General features: G+C 57.2%; 1 long non-coding RNA gene across 1 annotated transcript; it reads left to right on the forward strand.

The window, feature by feature from the left end:
- The first annotated feature begins 1,488 nt into the window (after positions 1-1,488).
- On the forward strand, positions 1,489-6,513 carry LOC106723767. Its single transcript, XR_001359483.1, has 3 exons — positions 1,489-1,650; positions 1,759-1,862; positions 6,500-6,513. It is a non-coding gene; the product is annotated as an uncharacterized LOC106723767 (long non-coding RNA).
- The last annotated feature ends 4,841 nt before the right edge of the window (positions 6,514-11,354 follow it).

An 11,354-nucleotide genomic window follows, 5' to 3' on the forward strand; every position in this document is an offset into this window, starting at 1 on the left:
GGCGCAGCCGGGGAAGGAGGGGCCTCTGCTCCCACCGGACTCGCAGCTTTAAACTTGGCGCTGCCCGCGGTCTGTCCGGTGCAGCTCCGGGCCTGGTGGCACCGCCGCCCAGAGGACAGCTGCTGAGCTCCCGCTGGCGGCCGGTGAGGATTAAACAGGCGGCTTCGCGGGAAACCCTGACACTGCGCCTCAGAGGGTGGTCGAAAGGGAACAGCCTGGTCCTGACAAGCCCCAGGGTCTCTGTCACCAGGCGATCTTCAAGGCGCCCACTGTCAACACTGCGAGACGGTCAGCACCTTCGGGGACAGCCGCCACCCGGGGACACTGAACAGACACTTTCAAAGATGTGAAAGGTGTTACTGCGGATCCTTGAGAAATTATAACACCTGCCTCTTTTGCTCAAGAATAGGGTTGTGATAACGTACTCCAGCGGTTCTCAACCTGTGGGTCGCAACCCCTTTGGGGGTCAAACGACCCTTTCACAGGGGTCGCCTAAGACCATCGGAAAACACATATATAATTACATATTGTTTTTGTGATTAATCACTATGCTTAATTATATTCAATTTGTAACAATGAAATTGGGGGTCACCACAACATGAGGAACTGTATTAAAGGGTCTCGGCATTAGGAAGGTTGAGAACCACTGACCTACTCAAAGGAGACTTCATTTCAAATAGGTGATCACAGTTGACAGAATTAATAACCCAAGATCTGGGTGTCTGGCTTATGGAAATGTCCTCCCCCGGCCACGCTCCCTCCCCCATGTAAGCTATCAAATCTTTTCTGAAACTGGATGGGGGTAAACATCTGTAAACATCTGTAAAATACAGTTTTTAATTCAATTAAGTGGTGAATGCTGGCTGAGTACAAGTCACATGCTAGTTGCCATCTGAGCAAGCTCTTATAAAGGAGTTCCTGGAATTGGACTTTAACCAATAGGATGGAGACTTTCCCCATCTAATTGGAGTTACACAGCTATATCGCCATCAGCATCTTGACCAGCCAATCAGAGTGGCTCCATTTGGACCAAGTAGGATGGCCCCTTTGGACCAATCAAACTGTGAGTATTTAGAGTCCTCATTTGCATGAGGGCAAACCAATCAGGGACCGGGGGCGGAGATTTCTCTCTACATAAGCCAGCTCTCCTCTGGCTCCCTCAGTGCTCTCCCTTTCCCGAGGTCTGCTTTCCCTCGGCTGGAGCTGAAACACTGACGATTGCTCACCAGGGCAGGGCAGCCCAGGGCAGGGCAGACAGACCAGGGCAGACAGCCCAGGGCAGAGCAGAGTGGAGAGACTGGACTGCAGAGCAGAGCTGTCTAGCCAGAGGGCCACCTGGCCCAGGCTGCCTCACAGCCCTGCTGCTTCGTCGCGGAGCTGGAGCACTATTGAGCTGCTGCACAGCCGTGCTGTTCTCATAATTGTGCTCTGTCACAACTGAGCTGTTTGCACTGAACACAATTTCCTTCTCTGCAGCTCTCCAAACTGGGGGTTCCTGTTGGCATTGAATCAGCGCCAAGCACCATGAGTTGACAATGTCAATTAAATTTAGCCTCGTCAGGCAGCCTGGAGCCACAGTGGAGCCGCGGCTTTGGGATCAGACAGCTTGGTTATGGGATCTGGCCTTACCATACTTACTGTTGAACTTGGGTGAGTCACTCAACTTCTGGGAATCTCGGTCTCTTTGTTCCAACATGGAGACCACACAAATATCCCTGCTGCTGTGTGCTGACCACGCGTCCTCTCCTTACCCTCCAGGCATGACCCGGCCCCAATCCCGAGGCTAAAGATTGTGAGCATGGAAAGGTCACAGGAGGCTTCATAAAGGGCCATTGGACTGAGCATCGAGACACGCACGCGAGGTGAGGGTGCTTGGGAACAGGAGAGGATTCTATTCTGAGCTTCGTCGGGGCCTCCATCTGCAGCTGGACTCAGCCGCTGGTCTGCGGGTGATCGGGCCTTTTTCTCCCACGGGCCTCAGTGATACGACGGCTGTTGTGGAGACGGGATGTGTACACTCCTGTCCCACTGCCACGTGTCTGTGAATGTTGAATGACGTCAGAGACTAATCATTTATCACACGGGGCATCATTGTTCCTGTTTCTGACTTGCTGTGAACTTAGAATCCTCTCAGTGCCTTGGCTCCCTTACCTGAGAGAGGAAATGACCATACTGATTCTGCTCCTGTGATTTAGGTGAACAAGTTTTTCAATTTTGGGGATTTGCTTTGTTCCAGGAGCTAAACTTTAGCAAGGCAACAGCCTGCAGCCGAGCAGCTAGGAGGTGCTCATGGCCACTGGGCTTCCGCACTGCGGGCACCGCCTGGGCCCCGCCTGCCCGGGAGATGCGGCCTGAGTGGGGAGGGGTTGGGACGGGCTCCTGGGAGGACAGGTGGCACCGTCCGGAGCAACCCCTGGCCTGACACGGAGTCCCAAGTGAAAACCCAAGGGACCTCTCCGACGGGAGGACGCCCCACTCCCATGCGGGGAGGACACCCTAAGACAGCAGCGCGACGGACAGGGCGACCAGCCCCCGAGTCCCAGCTCCTGCCGACACTTTCCTCCTCTAAAAGCTGCCTTCTGCCTTTTTAAACCACTCAAGCTTGTTCCAGTCAACCTTGGGCCCTCCCGCCGGCTGCCGTGGTCCCTGACCGGCCTCACCTCACTGCTGTCGCCCGTCCTGTCCCCCCCCCCCCCCCCCCCCCCCCCCCCCCCCCCCCCCCCCCCCCCCCCCCCCCCCCCCCCCCCCCCCCCCCCCCCCCCCCCCCCCCCCCCCCCCCCCCCCCCCCCCCCCCCCCCCCCCCCCCCCCCCCCCCCCCCCCCCCCCCCCCCCCCCCCCCCCCCCCCCCCCCCCCCCCCCCCCCCCCCCCCCCCCCCCCCCCCCGCTCCTTCGGGTAGGAGAAAGCTGTAACCTGCAAGGGACAGGTGTGGGCCCTGACCGCCGGGCTGCTCACGCCTCCCACTCCTCCCCAGGAAGTCTGTGTCTGAGCTCACTCCTTCCCGACCTGGGACGAGTGTCCTGTAGCTCTGCACTGAACTGTGAGTGGTGTCCCTGGGCCAAGAAGGGTCAGCACCCACTACAGCCAGGTGCGAGCGTCTGGGGTCATCTGGTCCTCGCAGCCATCCTGCAGTGAAGGGGTGACCCTCGGGCTGCAGGGAGGCCCCAGAGGCAGCAGGCAGCGAGGCTGCCCAACGTGTCCAAAGACGAAAGTACTCGGCCGCAAGGGCCAAGCTGGCGCGGACGCAGGCCTGTCCGGCCGTGCAGGCTGCTAGTCACAGCCTCCTCCCACAGTTCACTCCGACAGCCCAGCAGCGTCAGCCGCCCCCCAGCCCTGTCCCCCAGGACCCCGCACGCCTGCGGGAAACACTCCCTCAGAGCCAGGCTGCTGGAGGCCCCACCTGGGAGGCCTGGCATCCAGTCCCAGCGCTGCCAGTGCAGCTGCCCGGGAGCTGGGCGCCCCTGCCGCCCCGGGAAGCCGTGGCCTCCGCTTCTGTTTGCCAAGAGAAGTGGTTGAGTGAGGGGTTCCAGGGTGCAGCTTTGAGCCCTGACGCTCTGAGTTCCTCGGTCCGTGCGATTTGACCGGTTGGTTCTTCTGCTCTGGGACACGGCTCTGGCAGAGCCGCCGCAGGAAGCAGTGGTTCTGTGTGTCGCCGGGAGGCCCCAGTCACTAGACAGTGTTGATATGTGAGACGTGGAAAGCGGAGATAGTCTGTGATTTCCATGGCACATTCCTCTACACTTTAGGGGGCGGCCTTATAGTCATCAATGTTAATAGTTATTTAAAGTGTGTTAGAAAAGCACGACACATATCCTAGGATATATGTACCCCTATGTTCATAGCAGCATAATTCACCGCAGCTAAGATTTGGAAATGGCCTAAGTGCCCATCAGCAGATGAGTGGGTTAGAAAACGGTGGTACATCTATGCAATGGAATACTATACTGCAGTAAAAGGAACTCTTACCATTTGCAACAGCATGGATGGACCTGGAGAGCATTATGCTAAGTGAAATAAGCCAGTCGGAGAAAGATAAATATCACACGATCTCACTCATTTGTAGAATATAATGAACAACATAAACTGATGAACAAAAACAGATCCAGAGACAGAGAAGCATCGATCAGACCATCAAACCTCAGAGGGAAGGCAGGGGAGGGTGGGAGTGGGGGGTAAGATCAACCAAAGGACCTGTATGCATGCATATGAGCATAACCAATGGACACAGACACCGGGGGGAGGGCATGAGTGGGGGTGGGGGGGAGTGAGGCAATAAGGACACATATGTAATATCTTAATAAAGAAAAAGAAATTTTAAAAAATAGGTGACCAAATAGTCCTCAGCCAATGAGGAACCGGGGGAGGGACTAAATAAACAGGCTGTGTCCCCGGCCCCACGGGTGGTCCTGTACACGGGGCACCTGCTCTTGAGAGCGCCATTAAAAGTCTCATTTCTCCATGAAAAAAAAAGAAAAGAAAAACACGACACATGCAGCTCGCTGTGTCATGGATACTGCCTCGGGAATGTCCAAGTAAACGGTGCATTGATTGAAGGTGTGTTTAAGGAAAACGTTAAGTCAGTCCAGGTGATCTGGCAAGAGCTGTGGAGGTGGGGACTTCACAGGTGCCTGAGGTCAGGGACCAGAGTCAGAGAGGATGTCGCGGTTCCCACGGCGGAGCAGGACCCGCAGGCCCTGCGCGCAGCACGCAGCCAGCTCTCTGGCATTCGGAGCCCTTTCAACGGGAGACCGACCGACCGATCGGCCGTGTACACAGACTTCCTGGCCAGGGCCTGGCTCCCCCCAGCACCGCCCGCCGCCGTGGCTCCTCCGCACGGCTGCTCTCAGCACCCGTCCTCCGTCCTTGCGTGAGAAGCTCACAGGACAGTTGCACACTGTCTGGCTGCAGGTGCATTCAATTTGGCCAGCACAGCGGTTGTTTTAATCTCTGAATGTGTGCACAGCCCTGGCCTCTCCACATAACGCCCTCCTGGTCATGCCAGGCCTCTGAAGGCACGAAGGCCGGTGACCCCTGGTTCAGGTCTTACCTGCCCACGATGAGAGCCCTTAAAGGCCCAGAGCACGGGCCTTTGGTGGTGGGAATCCAGAGCCCAGAGCTCCCGGGTCGCCGGCCCAGCGATGTCTTCACACCGGCCTGTTGCGTGTGGGTTTCTTTCTTTCTTTTTTTTTTTAATATATTTTATTGATTTTTTACAGAGAGGAAGGGAGTGAGAGATAGCCAGAAACATCGATGAGAGAGAAACATCGATCAGCCGCCTCCTGCACATCCCCCACTGGGGATGTGCCCGCAACCCAGGTACATGCCCTTGACCAGAATCGAACCCAGGACCCTCCAGTCCGCAGGCCGACGCTCCATCCACTGAGCCAAACCGGCTTCGGCTGCGTGTGGGTTTCTGAGCCAGCTCCGCGGCGTGGGGTCCGGACAGGAGTCAGCAAGGAGGCAGCGGCCGCTCAGCTCTCCTGTGGCTGTGCCTCCCTGGCTGCCTGACGACGTTCAGAGAGGGAGGACAGTGACACCTGGTGTCCGGTGCCATCCCTCCAACCCCGCCGGCCCCGGCTGAGCTCCCCTCTCCGTCCCACCAGCGCTGCCTCTCGGACTCCCCTGTCCGGGCACAGACAGCCTGGAACCAGGCGTCACCAGTCACCTCTCTCTCCCGTGGCCCAGCCCCCGCCAAACCGCTCATTGCACTTGTGGGGACTTTGTGTGTCCTGCCTCCTTTTGGCTCCGAAATTCATCTCTCCCGTGTTCTCGCCCGAAACTGCCTGATCCATGTTCCCACCATACGGCTTCGCCGGTCCTCTGCCCGTGGTCACAGCCCCTCCCCAAGGCCATGGCCTCAGCCGGCCCGTGGCCGGCCCAGGCTGCCCTCCCGGCAGGCTTCCTGCTCCTCTCGCATGGACCACTCTTTTGAGAGAAGGAGAGAAAATGGCTACCATCATTTTGATGGACAGAGATGAAGACTGTCCAGCGCGGGGCTAAGGGCGGGCAGGGCAGCGGCCAGGGCGGAGGCTTGGCTCTGCTTCACAGGGAGTAACGCCCTCCCCCGCAGCTCACAGTGGGCACCGCCGCTGACCCGCTACAGACAGGGACACTGAGGCCCCACCTCAGTCAGCTGGACGCCAGCCTGCCGCTGCCCCTCCAGGTGAGAGAGGCGGAGGAGGCGGAGGAAGAGGAGGCCCGAGGCTCAGGGGAGGGAGGAAGTGGGCGCGCTCCTGCTGACAGACCAGGGCAGCACAGGGAGTGTGTCTGTCGGCCATCAAGCTCCCTCTCAGTCTGTCCTTCCCCTTCTCAGTTTGTGCCCAGGTCCCAGCTTCATCGTGTGGTGGCTCTGAGCACAGCTCTCGGGTGCTGGGTGGCTGAGACCCTGGTGCGCCCAGACCTGCACACACTCCCAGGAGCCCGTTGTTTCCTAGACTTTGCAGAATTAAGAATTTATAAGTCGGACAACAGTTCCTTTTATTTTGTTATCTCTCATAGTAGAAATTCAATGCATGGACAGAATAGCTACCATCAACAAATCAACAAACGACAAGTGCTGGCGAGGATGTGGAGAAAAGGGAGCCCTCGTGCGCTGCTGGTGGGAATGCAGACGGGTGCAGCCACTATGGAAAACAGTATGGAGTTTCCTCAAAAAATTAAATATGGAACTGCCAGTTGACCCAGTGATCTCACTTCTAGAAATATATCCTAAGAAACCAGAAACACCAATCAGAAAGAATGTATGCACCCCTATGTTCATAGCAGCACAGTTTACAATAGCAAAGATCTGGAAACAGCCCAAGTGCCCATCAGTAGATGAGTGGATAAAGAAGCTGTGGTACATTTATACCATTGAATGCTATGCAGCAGTAAAAGAGAAGGCTCTCTTACCCTTTGGGACAGCACGGAGGGCCTGGAGAGTATTATACTAAGGGAAATACGTCAGTCAGAGAAAGACAAGTATCACATGATCGCACTCATATGTGGAATGTAATGAACAAAATAAACTGATGAACAAAGTAGATCCAAAGACATGGAAGCATCGAACAGACTGTCGAATGCATATATGCATGGCCCATGGACACAGACAACAGGGTGGTGAGGGCCTGAGGCAGGGGCGGGAGGGGGCTAGGGGGTCAATGGGGATAGAAAGGGGACAGATGCAATACTATCAACAATAACGGTTAAACATATTCAATGCCTAATTAGCCTCATGTGCTGTTGGGCAGCGGTGGCCAGCCCCCCTCGTGCTCCCCTCCGAGTTCCTGCCAACAAGCAGCGTCCAGCAGAGACCCAGGCCTCAGCTCCCAGAGCGGGGGGAGGGGCCTTGGGCAGCGGGAGGATGCGCTCCATGGGCTCTCTGACGTCTCCTGGCTGCACACAGTCGGGACAGGAGGAGCCGGGGCCGCGCCAGCCCTTCAGAAGACAGCTGCCGCCTGCCCGAGGGGAGCGCCCATCCACGCGCGTGAGGAACCCGCCTCTCTGGTGCCTGGCGACTGAGAGGGTTGTTACAGCAGCTATTCAATCGCGCGGACTCATGCAGCCTCCTCCTCAGTGAAGTGAGGACGAACAGGGGCCAACGAGGGCAGCCCGCTGGTCACCTGAGAGAACAACACTCCCAACCAGCAAGCCTGGTGCCCAGGAGTCCAGACCTGACACAGTCAGCGTCCCTATGGCCCTGCCCACGGTCCTGCTGACCGGGAGCTCCGTGCAGACCGGGAGCTCCGTGCTGACCGGGAGCTGGCGGACTGCAGTCTCTCCCAGCGCGGCCCGTGGAGGCACTGGATACATCTGGTCGAAGTGGGGAATTTGAGAGTCTGATCCGCAACAAGCTGCCACATAAGGTAAGTGTGCGAACGGCTGTGGGAACAGGTAACACGACAACTCGTCCACGTTGGTGGTGAGCAGAGAGAGGCCACAGTGTCTGGCTGTCGCTCACAACAAGCACAGCCGGGCCCGCAGGTAGGACAGCCCCCAGCGTGGGTGTCCCTGCGGCCACTGCTGCTCCCAGGACTCCCAGGTCTCCTCAGTCCTCCAGCGGCCCGGCCGCCCGCCCGCCAGCAACCCCCTTCCTGGCCCCTCTGCCCTCCGTGTCCTGACATGGTCCCTCCTGTCCTTGACCAGAGGGTGGCACTGGGGTCCAGGACCAGAGGGAGGACGCCCACATCCCGTCTCCCACAGTCATCCCGCCACAGCCTCCTCCGCTCACATGTTTCAAGTTCAGGTTGTGGAGAGGCCCTGGGAGCAATAGGACAGTTTGTGTTCAAACACATCTCGGTACCTGTCAGCATGCTCCACGGCACTTAAAACAAAGAGGGACGTCTGCAGAAGTGGGTGCCCGAGGATGGAGGGGGGTTCCTGTCTGTGGGTGGAGCAGTCCGCCACTACTCGGTTCTGCCAGCTGAGGGCAGCAGAGACCGCTTTTCTGCAGCTGCACGGGCTACACTGGAAACCAGACAAGTTCTGGGAACCGGTGGTGGTGGTGGTGGTGGTGGTGGTGGCGGTGGCGGTGGCTGTGGCGGTGGCTGTGGCGGTGGGCTGTGTGACCCTGAGCAGCCCACGCTCGCTCGGCTGTGGCTCAGCCCTGGTGAGCTCTGCACAGCAGGTGGAGGCCAGCGTGTTCCTGGAATCAGGACAGGAACTGGAGCCTGAGTTCAAGCTCTAGCTGGGCTGTCAGCTGCTGTGTGGCTGTTCGGAAGTCACTCAGCCTCTGGATTTTATTTCCTTTTCTGGAAAAGGATGGCGTGGAAGGAGCTGGTCCAGTACGTGTCTTCCTTCAGTGATTTTTTAAAATATATACTTTCACTGATTTTAGAGAGAGTAAGGGAGGGACAGAGAGATAGAAACATCCAAGAGAGGAACATCAATTGACTGCCTCCTGCACACTCCCCATTGGGGATCGAGCCCGCAACTGGGCATGTGCCCTGACCAGGAATCGAACTGTGACCTCCTGGTTCATGGGCCGATGCTCACCACTGAGCCACGCTGGCCGGGCCCTTCAGTGCTTTGAATTGCTCCAAATGCAAAGGGAAACCAAGACACGATAGACTAGAGATCCTTATATCCTGGAACCTTGAAAGTGCACCCTCCCAGGCACAGGCCCCAGCGTGACCAGGAGCAAGAACGGCAGGGCCGGGGATAATGTCAGGGCCGTGAGTAACAAGGCGGGAAATGAGGGCCAGGAGAGAAATGGGATGGGGGTCTCTGCTGGGGCTCTTGTTCCGGCATCTAGAAGGTTCAGAAATCTGGAGAAGGGCTGTGTGTAACTTAATCAAGAGTCCAGAGACGAAGCATAATTTTGAAAGGCATTTGGGGGTCAGAGGAGCCCAGCTAAAGAAACTAAGATCTCCTCGTCTCAGGGCCCCATGCTTTTTATTAACACAAATTGTCCTGAGGTGAGGCAGAGATATACACATCAAAGGGTCAGGGTTTCATTCACAGAGTCAGATTGGAAGAATCGCCTATGGCTGTTCAGGTGTTTGGCCAGTAGGAGGCAATAACATGTAGATTAAGATGCCCTGAGCTGTCTGGCAGCAAACAATCAATTTAATGCGTCCTTTTCAGGTTTGGGGAAATGCCATCAGCCACTCCCAGATTCAGTCCTGCTGTCATGCTGAATCATGAACCCAGGAACCCAACCAGCACTGGGGGACGGACAGCCTCTCTGTAGCAGGGAACGGGCTCTCAAGCCGCCCGCTGTGTATGAAGCTGTGGCTCTGAGCTCAGCATGACCCAGACATACCCAGCAGTGTGGGCGCGGCTCAGCGGCCCGGGGCGTGGTCTCCGTGGTATTCTGAGGCACAGGTGCGCTTTCCTTCACAATTTCCACATCCACATCGTGCGTGATGTTTTGTTTCACACCAACTCATTGGGGGGGGACATGACATGCATGTAGGTAGCATTGTCCCTGAATGAATGAATGAATGAACGAATGATTACGGAGCGAGCTCTGAGTCGGGGGGTCGGGCTGCAAGGACAGGAAAGGCACCTCTGACTTGCACATGGTTCTTCCGAGGATTGGTCTCCTCCTGGGCAGGGAGAACGTGGTGGCTGGTCACTGGGGTCCAGTCCACTGGCCCAGGTGCTGCTGGCAGGCCGGCGATACCCAGAGATTGCCTCCAAGACCTCTGAAGAGATCCGTGGGCAGGGGGAGGGTGGTCCCGAGCTGTAAGCCTGGAGGCAGAGGGAGGCAGCAGGAGGAGTGGGATGCTGGAACCCTCATTGTCCTGCTGGGCACGTGGGCACGCTCACTCCTGGCCTTCAGGGCATCCTGTGGGACCTGGGTCAGTCCAGCCCAGGACGGGGGAGGAATCTGCTCCCTGAGGACCATCGGGAAGAGCGGCCCTTCCCCAGGCAGTGCAGGCACGGGCTTCCCCTTGCAGAGGGGAGGGTGGGTGTGGAGGCTCACTTCAGGGCCTGGCACCGTTGTAGAACCCAGCAGGCTCCCAGCAGAGGATGGGGCCCTGTGGCAGTGCGGTCAGCAGTCTGGCCTGGGGGTCTGCCTGGCTGTCCTCTTACAGTCCTGCCCACGGAAGGAACAGACCAGACGCCTTTGGTGCCAAGTCTCAGGGCCTCCTCGGGGAAGCTGCCCTGGCCTCTCCTACCTTCCACCAGCACCCCCTCCTGCGAACAAAGGGGTTCCCTCACTCAGAGACCTCATGGTGTCAGGCACCGTATTGCTTTTTCTTTTCAGGACTGAATGCCTATCTTAACTCCTGATAGACTAGTGAGCCCTGAGAACAGGGGCTTCTGGTTTCTACTGTGTAGAGCTGCTCACAGGATATGCAGTCAGCAGCCAGCACTGCTGGGAGTAGGCAGGACCTCACAGCACTGGCACCCAGGAGACGCACACCCAGGGACAGGACACCTGTCCCTGCAGCTGGCACGTGTAAGACCCCATCCCTACCCCGAAATTCCGATGGAAATCAGATGACCCTCACGTTCTGAAAGTGTGGGTCACCCATGGAAATAACTGCAGAATCTGCCTGGGGTCGCTATGAGATGGTCTCAGAGGGCAGTGCAAGTATTCTACTGGCCACAGCACGCAGTGTCCCAGAGATCCTGACGTCTCCCAAAGCGGAGCACGTGCGTCACATGGGACCGTCCTGCTTGAACGTGGGATTACCCAGACCTTATCTGATCACCAGCAGAACAATTACTGATATTTGTACCAGTGACCCTTTAGTTCCACCAGAAACAAACACCTTATGTAGAGTGTTACAATAGCTAGAGAAATATATTTTCTAAAAACCATTTTATTTTATTTTTCCAATTTTAAATCTTTATTGTTGAGAGTATTACAAATGTCTCCCCCCGCCCCCGATCCCTCCCTCCACCTGGTTTCCCCCCCACCCCA

The sequence above is a fragment of the Myotis brandtii genome, unplaced genomic scaffold (genome assembly GCF_000412655.1).
Source record: "Myotis brandtii unplaced genomic scaffold, ASM41265v1 scaffold64, whole genome shotgun sequence".
Classification (NCBI taxonomy): domain Eukaryota; kingdom Metazoa; phylum Chordata; class Mammalia; order Chiroptera; family Vespertilionidae; genus Myotis; species Myotis brandtii.